Source organism: Siniperca chuatsi, linkage group LG13, assembly GCF_020085105.1.
Source record: "Siniperca chuatsi isolate FFG_IHB_CAS linkage group LG13, ASM2008510v1, whole genome shotgun sequence".
Classification (NCBI taxonomy): Eukaryota; Metazoa; Chordata; class Actinopteri; order Centrarchiformes; family Sinipercidae; genus Siniperca; species Siniperca chuatsi.
Window position 1 is genome coordinate 18,463,516 of NC_058054.1, and position 18,838 is coordinate 18,482,353.

The 18,838-nt window shown below is 39.6% G+C and overlaps 1 protein-coding gene across 3 annotated transcripts in view; it reads left to right on the plus strand.

Annotated features, from left to right (window-relative positions):
- The window catches only part of clstn2a (calsyntenin 2a), a 157,617-nt gene that overhangs the window by 47,740 nt on the left and 91,039 nt on the right, over positions 1-18,838 (plus strand). The window contains exon 1 of one of the 3 annotated variants that reach the window (XM_044219522.1): positions 14,784-14,802. The exons of the other annotated variants lie outside the window; for them this stretch is intronic. The gene's annotated coding sequence lies outside the window, so the exon portion shown is untranslated. Of the gene's footprint in view, positions 1-14,783; positions 14,803-18,838 lie in introns of those variants that run through there. 3 annotated transcript variants of the gene reach the window in all.

The window sequence follows — 18,838 nt, forward strand, 5'->3', positions numbered from 1 at the left end:
GTCATTTGTGAGTGCCTTGATCGGTACTGAGAGTAGTGAAAGGTGGATTAGGGTTCAGTGACCACTTACAGACGACTCACTGAGCGTGCTCTCACCAATGTCTTTTCCTCTTACATCTCTACTCTAAGCCCAATTCTCTTCTGGGCGTCTGTCAGGGCAAAAGGGAAGTGAATAGAATTTGATAGGAAAGATCGGAGAGAGAGTCAGAGATTAGCAGCTGCAGACTGAGAGCTGGCTGATGTCACTGTTTGAGCTTAGAGTAGACAATAACTTCAAAACAGTTCCCCTCAGTGCTGTAACTTCTCTGGATAAAGCACTCCCTGGTGATGAACACTGCCTCTGTGTGACCAGCTCACTTGTCACTGACTTTGTCTTGTCTGTCCTTCTGCTTATCGGATTATTGACTAGTCTTCACATTGTGCTGTGGCCCCTTTTTTCGCTCATATTGTACCAAGGCTGAAACTACCACTGAGGACACCAAGGTTATGTTCATGGATTTTTATTGTATGTCCATTTCTATTTTTAAATCAATAATGAAATTCTTTTTGAAGGGAAATTTAGGTCTGATCTCGTATAAAGTAATATAGTTTCTCAGCTTAACCCCTCTGTATTTTTAATGTCTTGGTTACACCCCTGTACTGTTCAGCCACCTCACACTTGCAGAACAACTCATTTTTTTAAGTCAAAGCCTATTATACACCTTTTGCTAGAGGACACACAGCCAGATGGAAGCTTTTTTGTTTGTTTAATAAGAAAGTGAAAAGGAAGGCATGTGAGAGGAGATGTTGGCCAAAATTGCTACTGGACCATTTCCAGAGGTTGTTAGACCAAACACAACCAGTCAGGCAAAATCTATCAGCATATTACTTTTTGTAATTTGGGGTCCATTTTGTTGTTTGGTGGTCATTTTTGTCTCCATTTGCAGTTACAGTAAGTTATAATAATTAAAACATCACAGCAATATGAATTTGGTATCAGTCTCTTAGGCCAAATTTATTTATCAGAGAAGGATAAATGAATTTCAGAAGAGCACAAGATGGTAATTTCAGCAGTGGCAGTAGCTTCAATAGACCAGAATGTAATGCAGCATGCTACGTTTTTAGTAAAGGGTGCAATAGTCAGTAGTTGTTAACCTGCTCTTTTGTTAACCACCGTCATATTTTGAATGCAGAAAGTTCAGGCATGCAGCCATGAGTGTTGGTGAAAGAGAAATTTTGTAAAATACATAGAAACGGAAGTAGACAAGGCAGGTTAAATGAATGGGGGTAGTCTACACTAAACAATTAACTATTCTCAAAAAAATCTTCAAAAAAAAAAAAATCCATTGCATCAATCATTACAGACTTAACAGTGCAATGTAACTGTATCTGGATGGATTATTCGTTTAAACATTACACTGTCTCCAGGCATGTTGGTGCAGAGAGCGGAAGTGGAAAAGGATGGAAGAGTATGATCGAAGGGTGTGGAGTTGGGAGAAAAGTAAGTGAGAGGGGGAGAACACCCCTGGTGTTAGTGGAGAGGCGAGAGATAAAAAATGTATGGGCCCTCCAGCTTTCGTGTAGTGTAATGAAATAACCATGACTTTCTGAAACTACAGTATAACAAACAGAAACGAGTGAAGAGAGTGTGCGTGTCCGGAGATGGTAGGCTAGGACTTTGGTGGAATTTAGAGCTAGGGAAAGGAAATCAGAAGTGAGTTGTCGGATTTAAAAAAAAACACAACAAATTGATGTTGAAATTAATAGCAAAGGTTTTTAAATGAAACCTTTGACTGTTACTACGTTCACACCAAATGCGAAGCGCATTTTCGGCTTGTGTTTCTCACGCGAGTTTGACTGTGGGATCATTTGGGTTTACAAGTAAACACAACCTGTAAATATTTGCCCTTAATCTGGTTTACTACAGCGGTATGAACCCAAAATAAAATGATTTTGCTGTGATTTAATTGCAATAAACAGATCAAAAGGATGCCGAAATAACTGCATCATGATGCCGATTTGTAAAAAGTTTGAATTCATGCTTTGTCAGGTCTGTCCGCAAGATGACAAGCAAACATCTTTTAAAATGCTTGTTTTCTAAATGGAGTTCAGATCGATCAGGGCTATGCTAAGCTAATTTGGTTCAAAGTACAACCGATAGCTGGAATCAAGTAACAGAATTACGAGGTAGTCCAACTTCCTCGCTTACTTTTCTCCAAGCAGTCTCCTTTTTGTTCGGTCTCTGTATAAATATGAAGTAGTATCATAGAGCTCTGGATGCCCACAGAAGCTTCTGCCGACAGGTTGAGAAGCGAGAGTGAAGATAAATCCACTTTTTAATCCCCAAAAAATTTGCTTAGCTTTCATGTGAACACACCATTAATTTGAACAAATACCAGCACTTCGTACATATGGGTGTTGAAGGTTGTGACAACATTTCTATCAAATATGTATCAGTGGGACTTGCATTCTAAGTAACATCAGGAGATTTTGCAGTGTCTAGTGCAAATTGATAGTGTGATTTGTGATGAGGCTTCTTATTGTTATTTTACGAGTGTGATAGTGGTAGGTATGAGGCCTAAAGCATATAGAAGTAGGGGAATTTACCGTACATGCAGACAATGATAATCAGTGCATTCTTTGCTGTGGTGTTATGCACTGTGCTGTTTGTGCACTGTGATCTACTGGCAAGCCCTTACACTGGGATATCTTTTTTTATTTCTGTTGATGAAGTTTGAATGATAATTTAAAAATAAACAACACTGCCCACTTCTTTTTATATTTACTTGCTTTTTCTGCTGCAAGGAATAATCAGAAGGATTAGTGCCAGGAAGGACCTAACTGACACTTAAAGCTGCAGTAATCACTTTATGTTAACATTGGAATAACTGACTATGTGTAAAGTGAAAGTGGTAGAAAGCCCACAGAAGGTTTTAGGCTCTTTTAGCTCATTGTCGTTTTTTTTGCCCCGTATAGTTACTGGTTGAGTCCGAAGTGCTCTCAAAAAAACCTGCTAATCCCACTGTATGCTACCTGCCTAGCACCAAACTGTAGAAAGACAATTTTACTTTGTGGCTGGTGAACATAGTCGAGCATCAAGCAACCTAAAGAGCCAGATATTTTTCTCATGAGTTGGTGGAGACCAAAACAGAGCTAAAAGGAGAGTGAGAATTGGACATTCATTCATAATGTGGACAGAAACATGACTCAAAATTAATGCTAATGTTGCTTCACACCTGCTGGATGTATAAGAAGGAAATTGTTTGCTAACACTAGCTATAGCAATTTGTTGCTGTTGTCTTGCCAGCTGTTTTGATGTTTTTTTTCCAGCCAGTGGCCAAAAATTGACCAGTGCAGCTTTAACAATAGCAAAGGCTTTCATGAACTTCTCATGAACATAACATTTTCATAATTATGTGTAAAGCATCCTTAGGTCGCCTGAAAGGTGCTATAAAAATTCCAGCTATTGCTGTTATTATTATTATTATTATTATTATTATTATTATTATTATTATTATTATTATTATTATTATTAATAATAATAACAGCATTGTTTAAAGTGACTTGAAACAAGGTCATAGAAGACTCAGATCAATGAAGTAAAATATATAATTTGACCTTTAAGTGCCTGTCTCTTATCTTATCACGAAAAACATCTTTTGAGCTTCTTTGTGGTACAAGGTCTTGCAGCTATACTTCCTCTACTGCAGATGAATCAACTTGCTTTATCTGGCTGTGATGTAATTGGCTGGCTGCAACACAGCTACAGGTGCATACAGGTCTTTCAGGTTTGTGTCAGGCTGATTGTTTTTCCTTCCAGGAAAACATAATGTCCTCACCACTGAGAACACATTGTGGTGGGAAAGCAAGACTGTTTCTGCCTGAGGGGTGGAGTTTGAAAAAGCTGCTTTTACTAACATCTTTTTGTGAGGTTGGATGTGTGTGTGTTGGCATGAGAATGAGAGAGAGGAAGATATTTATATACAAACCCATATTGTAAAATATAGTAGCTCTGCATTGTGTGTGATTGTGTGTATTTGTGTGTTGTGTTTTTGTCTTGCAAATGTCCCACTGTTTTTGACTTGGAGTGAGTGCTGTTGCACTTGCCATTTTTGCGGTAACTCATCTAACTGTCAGGATTTTGTATCTGCTTGATGTAGTGTTGCCCGGAATGGGGAACAATAAAAGCTTTGTCTGTGTGGCAGGAAACAAGATAATAACATTTATTTTAATTTTAGTATTCATCGTATCTTGTTGTCACAGTTATCCCCTTCACAAGGCTGTACTTTTTGCTGCCTTTTGTCTTGGTTATTCAGACTCACGTCTCTCCCTCTCAGCTTCAAAAATACCCAAATTTGTCAACTCAGTCTTCTGACTCCGCTCCTGTCCTGACAACTACACAGAAATCGTTTTTTTATGACCATTCTGTGCAACATTTAAACTATAACAGTGTTTTTTATTTTTGCCAGTGAGCCAAATTTGTAAATTTACTTATTGTGTGAAATAATGACCTAGTGGGTAGTGAAGACAAGAAGATACCATACATTTTCCCATTTCAGAAAAAAATAATTACATCAAAAGATTGATTTTTGTTCTTCAGTATAAATAATATTTTAGGCTATTCTGTAGGCTACTCTAACAAAATACCTTACAGTACAGTTATTTCTAGACCTGCTCCCCTGCTAGCATATAGCCATTTTTAAGCCTAGAGTACCTTAAGTCAGTAAAGCATTTTATACAATATGAACATTTTCACATAGTCAACAGAATGCTTTGAAGCCACCAAAATAATTTCATGGCCAGAGTATAATTTGCAACCCTGTCTGAGGCGATGCTGTGGCACGATGGAAACCTTAGTGTTTGAGTCCAGAGGGTAACATGATGTAACATTGCATAAATGTTTCTCACTGTTACTGCAGGCTGTTTTCAGTATATGACATTAGTTCAGTTGAGTGTTATTCAGCCTCTCAATACTTATTATGTGAACCTCATGGTTCCTCCAAGTAGAGGCTCCCTAATTAACTCTATTTCTGTTCCTCCATTTCTTTGTCTGTATTTTCTTTTTACTTTTCTCATCCCTCTTTTGATTCTTGCTGTTGGCAATTGTTACCTCTCTCCCTAGCTCCCACAGCTCTCTGAGCAGCTAAACAGCTTCTGAAAAATGCCAGGAGAATTAAATCACACTGGGAGGTGTGTGAATGTGTCATGTGCCCATGTCAAGAGGAGCTGCTGTTTATAACCAATGTTATACAAGCCACGATAAATAAATTACGTCAGTCATGGTTCTAATACTTTTCTTTGGCACAGCATAAATGTGTTTTTATGTGTGTGTGTTTCACTGTATGTGTGCTCAAATTACTGTAATTGTTGGAGAAAACAAGTGTGCCTTACAGACCGAAGTAAGGTTAATTAGTTTGTCCAGAGTCCAGTTTAGAGTACTAGTTATGGTTAGTGGATCTATGTATGTGCCTTTAAAGAATAGTACCCTCAAAAAAAAAGAGATATGTAAATTTCAGTGGATCATGTAGATTTTTCGAATCATGCCAACCACTGGTGATGTTTTTGTGTCAGTAAAACAAACAGGATCATCCTGTGCAAGCTGTTTGGAGCAACTTCCTGATCTTGTTTTAGCTTGCTTTCTGTTATTTTGGAGGAAGCTGAAATACAGCTACACATAAATTACAGTGGGTTTTAACTACTGTGATGTTTTAGCAGCATATTTGAACAGATGGAACAGACATATTTTGACAGAGCTGTCAGAATATGCAGTTTTTCACTCTCTGATATAATATTCCTGCAATATGTAACTTCTCCTGGGGAGACGAAGCCTTGAGGCAGTAAAGTGTATTGTTGTTCCCCTACTTTTCTCCCTCAGTTGGTCAACTTCCCTCAGCACATGTCTTCTATCCTGATGTACTGCCTAGCCTTAGATACTAGAGCATGTAGCCTGAGGCAGAGATAACTGGCACCTGTAAAGCCACCACAGTTGTTGAAGAGGGAGGCAGTGTTTTGCCTGCTCGAGGTTCAGCTTCACCTTTTGTTTTTTACAGAAAAGGATTTTGTTTTCTTTCTGTTGCTTTGCCTTTCCTGTATTATGGCTGCTAGCCTCATCTTGACAACCACAACCCTGTGAACATCTACAGCAAATGGCACAGACTCAGAGATGTTGGGATGTAGGCATGTTCACAGTCAGTGTATGTGAAATAAATCTGATCTTGGTTTATAAAGCCATCGGGAGCTGTTGTTGTCTTGCAGTCCTTTTGTTTCACACTGCTTTTAGGACATGTGTTTTCATATGAGCTCCCAATGTATAACAATTATTTGAAACAATGGTGAGATGGTAAGCAAGGGGAACGTTTTTCTCTTCCTTTATGCCTAACCAGATCCAGTATTAGAAGGCTGCCATTGCATTGCAGTCATTTATCTTTCCTATGTGTATATGGCATTATGAGTAATGGTACTTTCACGCTTTTCAGCTCCCTTGATTACTTTGCCCCCCCCCCCTCCCATATGCCTTTTTATTCCAATGACATATTCTTCCAAATGTAATGCAGACAACTTTGACAAAGTCAGATGCAATCTGCAGAGGATTGAAAGTGAACACAAGGGAGAGGCAGAGGTTTTGGAAATGGCACAACAGTAGAGCAATAAGAATGAAAAGGGTTCAGATGCTATTAGCTTAGCAATGCTGAGGGACTGTTGACTGCATTTTCTTGCAATTTTTATCCTTGAAGTCAGTCAGTGCACATTTTTCACATTGCTTACATGGTGTTCCATCACATTCTCACAACGTTGTCTCATTCTCCATCCATCATGTTGTTGTTGAAAATGTATGGTACACCCTCACAAAAGTCTTAGTTTTCCCTGTCTCCTCATTTTTCTTTTTTGTCTTTTTAACAATTATTTCACCAGGCAGCTTGGTGACAACTAAAAGACAAAAAACCTTTTCAAGCAGACACATAGTTTTCAAAATGAGGAAAGCATAGCTAAGATAACAGCAAAAGTTCGAAGACTTTGCTGGCCGGCTGCTGGTCAGTGCCCAGTTCTTGGTGCTGCTCCAGAGATGAATGCTGCTGGGGAAAGGCTGATTAATGTTACTGACAGCCCATACATCTTAGCTGGCTCATCCCCGGCCCAGCCTCCCTGCCTCTCCTTTGTCTCTCTAACTATCTTTTTCTCACACACATGCACACACCAGGCCAGTATATCTGCAGGCCTAAATCATTAAATCATTTTAATTTGAAATGATAAAAAATAGGTATTAAATGTTATTAAATTGTGTTAAATCCATGAGGTGTTTTGACAAAAAAACAAAAAACAAATCCTATCGTAAGGTCCAGTTCCACTAGCTTTTTCTGGAGGTTTTCACCACATCTCATGGTCTTCCTCAACGGATGGAGTTTGAAGAAGAGGACAACCATAAGATACAGTTAAAAGCTCTACAAACAACTAGTGGACCGTCAGTTTCATTTTATTTGTTTTATTTTCTTTCTGTCTGGAGTTATGCCATCCTTGTGTTTGCGATGGTTATTTTCTGGTACACCTGTTCTCGCCCACATTCCAAAAACATGCAGCTAGATTGGATATTGTGAAACTTCCATAAATCAAGCTAATTATTATTTATTATAAGATCATTATTTTTCATAATGGAGAACTGAACTTGTGAAAGACGTTGTTTCTATTATTTTAGTGCTCTATCAGCCAGCCAACACTTTTATATGACAGATGAGACACAGTTGATGTCCGGGAGCATGAGTGCTGAGATGTGCTGGAACCTGCCTCACTGGGCATGGCTTTACAAGAAAACCTTGTGTTAAAAGGTGAAGTGAAGGTGCAGAAACAGTTAATTCAGGATCTGTGAAAGCACTTGCTTTGGCTCACAGTGATTTGAGTGATCCAGCATAGGGTTCTGCTCCAGGGAGGCTATAACTAACTTAGCTAACTTGAACTAATAATATGTATATAACAACTGCAGTGGTTACCCTTTCTTATTTTATAATGCATCCATGTGCAAAATATGACATTCTCAATATAAAACAGCTTGGCATTACAGACGGGTTCGTGAGCAATATTTAAGAGCACTACCAGTCTGAGCTATTACATTTGCTGTAGATTTGCTTCAATCACCTAATTGAGCCTTCAGTACACGAGATTATCCAGACATCAAGGGCCAAACCTGCTGAGAGAGGGAATGAAAAATGACACATGTATGTCTCACACAAACACACAGTGCACTCTTTTACTACTGACAGCAGGGTGCATCAATCTATAAGGATTTTCTTCTGTCTTTGTGTGTGTGTGTGTTTGTGTGTCATCATCATCATCATCTGTTGCAAGAAAGGCCCTAATGGTGTCTGCTCTTATCTGTGTAGGTACTTGAGGGTAAAGGAGGAAGTGGCAGAGGAGCAGCATGAGGTAGTATGGATTAAATGTATCAGTGTGGGTACTTAAGATAGTGTAAAAAATGAAAGTCTCTTACCACCGTGACACTTTTCAGCTTAAGGCTAGATTGTTTTTTTTTTTTTAGGTTTTACTCTTTACTCTTTTCTCTTCTTCCGTGCAGCCACTTGATAATGAATGATAACCGGATCAGTTGCATTTTCAGGTTGTGATGGCAGTGGTGTCAGTGTAATCTAGATGTCTTGTTTTGTCACTGTAATGTTTCCCATGCCCATTTTTATATTGGATATTTAATTTAACCATTTCTTCGGGGTCAAATCTTAAAACATGGGGGATACCTTGAACACTCCTCCGCTCCTGCTGCCCTGAGGTAGTGGTGATTTATCTACTGCTCTACCTCTTGGTCCGTAACTAATCTCCGATATATTCCCCCATCTTTCTCATTGCAGTTACATTCATTTGTATTATTCTACCTTTCTTTCTTTGTCTCCCATCCACTGAGCTCCCATCTAGTCACATTTACACTGAAACACACACATGCACACACACTTTTATAACCTATACACACCTCTACAGCCCCTGTGCTTTGCCAACCCCATCACATACATGAATGCAGCACCCTATCCTCCTAAATCCCAGACATAGTCAACTTTTATGCAGAGTAGACAATGTGTTCTGTCTGGCATGTTGTTCTTATAAAGCCCACTGCCTCCACGCTGTTGGCTGTTGGTCCAGTTTATCTTCACCTGTCAGACATCCTCCCAGTCACTCTCACAGGCTTCTGGGAATTCTGTCAGTCCACAGCAAAAACACAAACACACAAATCCTGATACACACACGCACAAACATGCACACACACAGTGAGTAGCAGCAGGTTGTCCAAGGCTGTTGCTGAAATGACTGGCTAACCACCAAGAGTCACATGGACTGCTTGAACTCTATCAGTCCATAGACCATCACCCCAGATCCTCTCTACCATGGTGGTTTGGATATAGCCGCAGGCTGTGTGTGTGAGTATGTGTGTGTGTGTTTGTGATTCTGGATACATCGAATGAACTGGTATAAAAGAGAGAGACAGACACACGGAGACAGAGAGTGATGGAAACCCTGAAATATTTATTAGCAGATTAAGAAATAGTTTTCCAATAGTAGGAGCCTCATTCCAGTCCTAATGGCCCCACACAGACCTAGTATCAACAATGTTTATCTTCAGACCATAGTAAAATGGGCCATTTGAAAAACAGCTGGAATTGGAGTGAAGATGAAACATTTACAGTGCTGATGCATAACAAGTTCTCTCTTGGTTAATGCCTATTGGACTAAAAATAACAATGAAATATGATTAATGTCTTTAGCTCTACAGAGACCACTCACAAAATACACATCCATGCCATCACCAAGGCGTGACCAACCATCTGTACATACATACACCAAATGCGGGCTGTTTGAAGTTTGAAGTTTTCATACACAAACTCTCGCTATTCAGTGATGCCAGGTGAGCCAGGCAAATGTGTGTTGTGATGTGAACACTTTCAAAACGTTGCATCTTCATTTTGCACATAAATGTAAACATTTATCAATAAGGGTATGTGTGCTTTAGTGTTTTTTCTGTGAGTGTATCCACTTGCATGTGTATATTTCCAATTATAAGGAAGTAAATATAAATGGCAGATGGCTAAGACTGCACCGGTTGGGTTTTCTACGTATTGCGATTGGACAATACTGGCTGATGCACAACACACTTGATTGTTAATGTTAGTAATATTCAATATCATACTGTAAGTGAGATATTGAAAACATTTTTTCTAACTACTTGTATGTTTGTTGTATTACCAAAACATGCCAGGATTTCTGCTCTCTTTTCAGCTTCAAGTGAATGTACTGTTTTAGCCCTTCACTCCGAGCATTGTTTTAACATTTTGTGTTGTGTTTATTCACCGTAGTCATTATGGTGATAAACAAGGAAACACAAATGCTCTATCGATTAGGACTGAGGCTAGTTTGATAGTGTAATTATAGACATGGATTACAGACATAAGGATTACTGTGAGACCTCCACACCACACTGATGTTAAAGGAAATGCTGTGTTTCATTCATTCATTTGTTTGTTCATTCCTCTTTTTACACAGATAAGGGGAAATATAATATTATATTTAATATAAGTATTGTTAATCTTAACAGTGAGCTACTGTACTGTCTGATTTTATTGTTATAGCTATATATCTATATATATATATATCTCTTTCAGCACTCAGGATTCAGGCGGTGGGATTTGACACTTTTATACTCATACAGTTTCTTTACCTTTTTGAGTTGCTCAAATAAGACACACACCACTGTGACCAGAAAACTTGTCTTAAAACAGTACTTAAAAGCTCTAAACCCTTATTCCCAGTGGTGCAGCACTTACTAATTCTGTCAGTGTTGTTGGGTTACTGTGTGTTGGTGTGTTTGCATACACCTTTGTGTGCAGTAAATGAGTCCGCTGTGAAAGGTAACTGTTTTTCATGCTCATACTTTTCTAGAGGGGCTTATAGGCCCCTTCAGCCATGACTAAAGCTTTTCTCCCGCTTTAAAAATGCCTCTGCCAGCAACTATAACCTCCCTGAAGTGATTCTCACTCTTTATCCACGGTACCATACATGAATTTGCAACTATTTTCCAGCCATATAGTATACCTTTATATCTGAAGTCCTTTAAGACTGTATTCACCTGCTGAATTAATTCCATGGCACATTTTTACACATCAAATGAAGCAGAATAAATACTTCTCAGGATGGATAAACCATGGGTACCACAAAATGGCTGATAATTAGAACTGTGAAGGAACAGCAACTCCTCAGCGACTGTTTCTCAAGTTCAGCTGAAGAACTTGTTAACTGTGAAAAGAATTAGGTTTGTTGTTAGGAGCACTGTGGATTCAGGTGATTCCAATATAGCAATAACAGCACCCACGTGACTTGTGACAGCACATTTAATTGTGATTACGATGGTGAGTTTTAGAGGCATAGTTGAGTACAATCAGCAGCTCTGAAAAAATATCCATATTTTTACACAGGAGGTTTCATGAGGTCAGCAATTTTTTAAATTAATTGAGAGTATCTTTCAGTCCATGTGCATTATATTGCTTATCCTAAAAAATTATATCTGTATCCTCTTTTCACAAAGAGGGAAAGTCACAGCTTCAAGATGTATTTTTGTGACATGTACTCCACAAAGGGAACAGACTAGCCATTTTTAGACCTCACTGTCACTGTGCTTGACTATGAGCTCTGTTGAGGACACCACAGTGGAAGTAATTTCCTGCTTCCTTCTTGTTAGAGCGCTATTGGAACAGATTTTGTGCTGTAATTGAATCAGACATCTTGCAGCTTGGACAGATATAACAGACTTCATGCTCTTTACAATTCCATTATTCCTCTGGCAGATTTGTAGATGTTGTCCAAAGGAAACTGAACTGAGGGGCCAGGAGAAAGCAGGTTGAGGGTGGCTAGTTAAGGTGTTGGTATATACTTTGTTACAATAATAAAAAAAGAAAAAGACAAACTTTTTTTTTTATTCTGTGTTAATCTTAAATATCCACGTTCTCTGAGTTGGGTCTTCGTTCAGATGTTTGACTATTAATATACAGTATTTTAGTGATCAGAGTACTAGTTTAGTAGATGATCACAATATTAAATTATTGACAGTGCTAGAAAAGTGAACAGTAACCCACATTTTGAAATCATCTAATCCTCATCTGTTAACCCGCATTGTCACTTCCATCTTTGTCGTTATTATCATCAGGATATCCATCCAATATATGTTAGATATTTCATCCCCTTTTTGACTGTGTTACCTTCACTGACGCTGAACTGTCACTCTAAATTCTTTCCAGCTTGCTCGTTCAAGGGACATTTAATTTAAGTCTTCACTGGGAACCCAGGAAAACGTCCCAACAAACCGCCAGACTGACAGTTAACACCTGTTACCTGATAGCACTGACGGGGGGGGTTAGATGACAGATTTACCATGGCAGACAGTGACATACAGTCATCTGAGAGAGACGGTACAGCTTTCATGACTGGAGTGGATCGAGTGATGTGTCTCTCACCCAGTGCAGTGTCTTGAATCTCAAACCAACTAACCCAGCAGAGCAGGGAGACTTGTGAGCTAATGTGACAAAATAGAAACAGGGATGACAAATAGTGAAGTACTGTCAGGGAACCTACACAAACACCACCGTCTCCGCCCACCACAGTCATTAGATCCCAATCACCAGACTACTGATTACCCTCACCTGTCAGCAATCACCCACCTGCACTATAAAGCAGCACTCCTCCCGCTCACTGTCTGGTCGCAACCCTACCAAGTTGGTATACCTGACTCACGTACCTGCTGATGATCTACCTGTCCTCTGGATTCCCCTCAGCCCGTGTTTGCACTCGTCTCCTGGCTCTACAGCTCCCCGCCATACTCCGGAAAAGAAAAGGACTTCCTGACTCAGATAAGACATTCCATTATCCCGTTCCCTTACCTGCGTTCTGCTTCATCTGTGTTGACCACCTGCTGTTGTAAATAAACCTACCATCGTATCTGCACTTACCTCTGTGTCCTGTGTTTACCTGCTGACAGATCCTTAGTTAGTTAGCAAATTAGCCAGGAGAAGGATTGGGGTTTGATAGCATTTTATCAAATTCTAATCAGCTTATCGAATCCAAATCCATTCATATCATTAATTGAAAATAAATAGGTTTAGCTTTCAACATTTGTAAGTAACTGAATATATAAATAACTAAAACTTAGAGTTAACTACAACCTGAAAATGAGATTAAATGTTTGTCGCATCAATTTTGTGCTGACTAAATGTCGGATATTTGCGGTTGGACTCGGACAACAGAAGGTGGCATACCCAGCTGCTGATTTGGAGAAGAAGCCACTGGCTGGACACGACGCTGGCCTGACGTAACACACATCAAAACTCATCACGCATTTGAAAGACAGACATGGAGAAGTGAACAATGACTACCTGAAAGCTGATTTTTTTTTTTTTTTTTTTTTTTTTGTTTTTTCTTAAAAAAGAGTTGTGCTTATTCAGCGATTAGTATAATGAAAGGCTGAATGACTATAAAAAAATTTATAATGAAGCTTTCTTTTTCCTGGCACTAAAGGGTAATAAATTATAAACAAAATTTAAAAAAAAAAAAAAAAAAAAAAAAAAAAATCGGCTATACACCCCCCCCCCCAAAAAAAAAGAGAAACTGCAAGCTGCAGCAGTAAATGGATTTAAATGATACTGGCATTATTCTATATCATATAATGAACTGGCTTGTCCAATTTTGACATACATCTTCCTTGTTATGGCATGTAACTTGTCCAAACCATATGTGTTTGAACTGTCAAAACTTGTTCTCAATTACCACTCTTGAGTCTGCTTTGCATTGAAGGTGTATTTAAATAAAGTGTCACACAATTTATGATGCAAAGCTAGACATAAACAGATGGCGGAATCACTCACTCCAGCCAGTCAGGCTGTGGAATTTCCATTTAAATTTTATTTTTTTTTTTTTTTGACATGTAGCAGATTGTTGTATTTGAAGTGAGTTGAAATAAGTGCAAATGGTCGACTGTTTACGTTGGTTGATCATCACATGAGTCTCAAGTCTGCAGAATGGAACTGTTTCTTATTCAATCCAGTCAGTCACACTGCCATCCATTTCTCCCCACCATGGCTCTTCTTGCCGCCTGCTGCTCTCTGCTAATGGAGATATCACCTCCTCCCTCCCATCGCCTTCTCTGTTCTTTCTTTCTTGTCCTTTTCCCTCCACTCCACTTTCACTTCACTCCTTTCAAATCCTGTTGTGCCTCTTCATTGGCCCACTCAGTGAAACTAATCGACAGTAAGCCATCACTCAGTGCACTCTGCATCTCTTTCTGCAGAAACTAATCAGAGCCATTGTTGGTAATCCAAGACACACTCTCCCCCTTGCTCACTGTACTGTAAATCAACAAATAATTCATAATAAACGGAAGAGGCAGACAAAGAAGAAAAACAAATAAGGTTTATTATTGAGTGCAATTCTGTAAGGCAGGCAGATTGAGTCTCTTTCAGCAAGGCTCAATATTTCCTTATAGTGAATGCCAAGCGCTGTAATGGTAAACAATTGATATTTTGAGACTCCCCGGGTATCGCATTAGCTCTGGCGTCAGGAAATGCCACAGCTGAGGAAAAAAAACGTAATCATCGGAATGTTTGCTTAAAAGTGTAATGACACAATTATTCTTTTGAGAATTGGTTCTAATGCAAAGAGTGTTTCTGATTAATTAAACGAAGGAGCAGACTTGTCATCTGCCTTAAAGGAGCATCAGAGCTCCCATAACTCTCTGAGATGAATGCCATGCTTCCATAAGCTGGAGGTTACCCACTCTGATGTTTGAATGACGGTAATATGTAGTCTGTTATGCCTACGCCTACAGTTATTTTAGGCTTTGTGTCTTGGGCCTTGGTTAGCCTACTCTCTCTGTGATTAATTTCAATTCAATGGGGTTTCATTGGCATGAAGTTAACATTGCCAAAGCAAATGTGAAATAAAAACAATATGTACAGATAATGATGACAATGATGATAAACTGTAGACTTGCAGTTAAAAATACAAATAGGTGAAAACTACAAACACTGCAACTTTTTTGTTTTTAAATTTTATGAACGTCTAGGTCATTCATTGTCCCTCAGGTTGTGGCATGTTGATACATATTGGGCAGCAAAATCTGCCCTATCTCCTTCTCGTAGGATTATTTTTAATTTTGAGAGCTCATTTAGAGTTGAACTTGTTAAAGTAAATGTTATTTCATTGAATGTTTTAAATTGTAGGAGGAAGTGCATATATGTCTCAACCTCACCTGTCGAACAGTGACCACATATTCTGTTTTCTTTTGGTTGCCATGATTTTTTTGTGTTCCTTTTTCGATTGCCAAGTTGTGGTCATTGAGTCTGTACTCTGCTTTCTATCTCTGACAGTAGAGAGAGATTCTGCCAATTCATAATCTCTTTTTAGGGCCAGATAACACTTAGTTTGGCTTTTAGTTTCTTCTTTCCAATGTTCCAAATAGGTTTCTTTACATTGTGTTATAATTTGGTTTACTCTGATTGGTGTTTGGAAAGCAGTGCTGTTGTGAGACTGCTCAGAGTGTGTCTGAGAGGGGGCAGTTAGTCTCAGCATCAACTGACATAGGAGACTCTTTTCTGGGCTCAGCTCTTGGTTTTGGAGGGTTTTAGAATGGAGGGTGTCTGTGGGGCTGGATTTAAGGTGATTAAAACAATTTGAGTCAATTTAGTATCTGCCTAATTCTGCTCTACATGTATTTGTTGGTGTTTTTCTGTGAACATGTAAAGATTCTGTTGGATGTTTGTCCCAACGGGTATAGCTATGATGACTGAGTGGACCCCATACTTCACTACCATACAGCACAATGGGCTGGATGATGCTATAAAATATTTTAATTTAATTGGAATTTGGAAATAATTCCAATTAAAATTATAGAATTTTCTCTTAATTGCATTTAGAGCTCTTCAAACATTTTCTTTTAGTGCATTCACTGCCATGTTGAAACTCCCTGATGCTATTATGGTTATACCAAGGTAGGTATAACTCATACTATGTTCAGTGATATGATTATTTATGGTGAACTGGTATTTGTTCTCCTGACATCTGGGGCATTTTTCTTTATATTTACTGCCAGGGCCCAGCCAAGGTCATCTGCGTTTAAAAAAAAAAAAAAAAAAAAAAAAAAAAATTAAAAAAATTGCAGCCCTGACGAACGCCCATCCTCTTGGTGAAGGATTCAGATTCTCCAATTTTAACAGCACACCTGTTTTCTAAATACATTGATTTAACCAGATCATACATTTTGCCCCCTATACCACAATGTAGAAGTCTGTAATAGTAACTTTCTTGAAATCAATTTAATAAGTGAATATCATACCATTTTTTGTTTGCTGTACATGTTAATTAAAGAGTGAAGGGTATATACATGGTAGGTGGTGCAGTGTTTTGGGAGGAAGCCAATTAGATTTTTACTCAAGGTGGAGTGTTCAAGGAAATCTAGTATTCTTTTATTTAGAATACTACAGACTAGTTTACCTAAACAACTGCTTACATGGATGCAACGGTATGTTACTAGGGTCAGATTTGCCCCCACTCTCATAAATAGGGGGAAATGAGCACTTTGCACCAGATGTCAGGAAAACATACTGACTGTAGTACGATATTGAACAACTTCAGCACTGCACCCTGCATCTCTGGGGTGCTGCATTTGAGCATTTCGTTTTTATTGCTGTCTGGACCACAAGCTTTCCTTGGCCGGAGAGACTTTGTCTGTGTGGTCAATTCTTCCCAAGTAATTGGGAAATCAAGGGGGTTTTGGTTGTCTTTATTTTTTCTTTTATAATACATTGATCTGAATTAATTAGATTCATTGGTATGTCTTTGTACAGACTTTCATAATGTGCTCTCCAGATGTCACCATTTTGGATGGGTAGTGCTTGTGGTTGCTTTGTGTTGAAGTTGTTCCACATAGCCCAGAATTGATGTTGATTAATGACTGTGGGTATAATTTTGTTTTCTGTTCCTAACTGTACATTTATTTGTTTATAATTGCACTGTACCTAATGCGTAAGGCTGGGTTGTTTGGTTAGCAGTGTTTTTCATTTGCTATTTTTCTCTGGCCTTTTCTAATGGTCTGGCATCCTTGATAAAAACCATTTGTCTGCGTTTTGCCTTTTAACAGGCTTTTGTTTTTGTTTTATGAGGTAAGCTTTAATAGCTGCCTCATGAAATATTGATATCATCAATGGCCTTCTGGTAGGGGCATATTGATTTTGGTTATATACTGATATGTCATTCATCAGATCAGGTGATTTCAAGGCCATGATGAATTTGTCTCCACTTTCTTTGGCCCATCTGTAAGTAGGATTTAATTTATACAGCTTACTGGGTTCCCTTTTTGTGTCACTCATTTGACCTGAGAGTTTAAAGAACACATTCATTTGGTTGTGGTCTGAAAGGGGGGATTGCTGTCTGACAGTGAATGCACTGATAGTGGAGGGGTCCATGTCAGTGATTGCATAGTCTACTACACTGGACCCAAGAGCTGAGGAGTATGTGAATCTCCCTGAAGAATCCCCTCTGAACCTACCCTTAACTTTGCACAGGCCTAAGGCCTGACAGAGATGCACTACCTCCCTGCCACTTTGGTTTATTTCAGAGTCAAGGTTGATCCGATGGATGATGGTTGGTGTGGTAAACAGGTGAGACTGACCAAACACATGGTTGTTGCCCTGTGGGTTGATGACATCAGGTTCGATTCTTGTTCGTCCATTCAGATCTCCAGTTAGAAGCATGTTTCCCAGGGCCTGGAAATAGGCGATTTCTGAGTGGAGAGTTCCTTTGTGTAGATGGAGTCCATCATAGAGGGCCCAGGTGCCAATGGTTGGGTGGAGGGCCAGGTGGACGTTGGGTGAGGCGGCACTGTCATGGATGACATGAGGAGGGATGTCTGTCCTAGGCAGCAGGGTGGAGACCACAATGCAGGTGTCAGGGAACTCCCTACTGGCCTGCTCCGTCATCTACCTGTAGGTCATTTGTTCTTCTGTAGGTCATTTGTTCCTTTGTGGATCACCAGGCATTGAGGGCTCTTGAGGGTCTCCTTTTACAAAAGCTTCATCGCCTGGCCTCTGGTGCTGCAGCGTTTAAATAAAACACTTTCTTACCAGGCAAAAGTGCCCAGGAATTTCCCATTTGAGTCAGCCAGCAGGACCACTTGTGGGGCTACCTCTTCAGGAGTGGAGAGAAGCTGGGGTGGGCAGAGCTGCCTGTTGGCAGCTGGCTGTGTGGATGTATCAACAGGAGCCAGGGTGTTGTTGGGCTGAGTGCAAAGCATAGGGTGGGACAGAGACAAGGCAGGGGTTTGGTACACTGGCAGGGAGAGTCTCTGTACTTTTCATTGTGGGGACTGACGAGAGTTGGTCTGTCAGGTGTTTGACTTGCCTGATGAACCTCCTTTCTCTATTCTCAGCAACTGAGCACGGAGCACACTGTTCTCTTGTTTGAATGCCTCTGAGGTCAGATGCCATTAGCTGCTGGAGCTCCTCTTAAAGGTGCTGCAGAGTGTTGTCTGGGTGGTCAGACAGCCTGGCTTGGGTCAGCACTTTGAATTCAGCAAAGTCCAGCTCCAGCAGGGCCATACTCTCCTTCAGCTGGTTGATAGCACTGGCAAGTGTGGGAGGAGCAGAGATGGATGATGGGGTTCCTTAATGGGCTCTTATCATCTTCACTGTCAGAGGGGACATTGATCCTCTTGGTGTCCACCTCTGCTTTCAACAAGGGAAATGCCTCTTGAAAGGACTCCAAGTATGCTTCATTCCCTTGGACCATGACCTTTCTTTTGGTGTAGTATGTGATGGTAAGCAGAGGGTCATCCT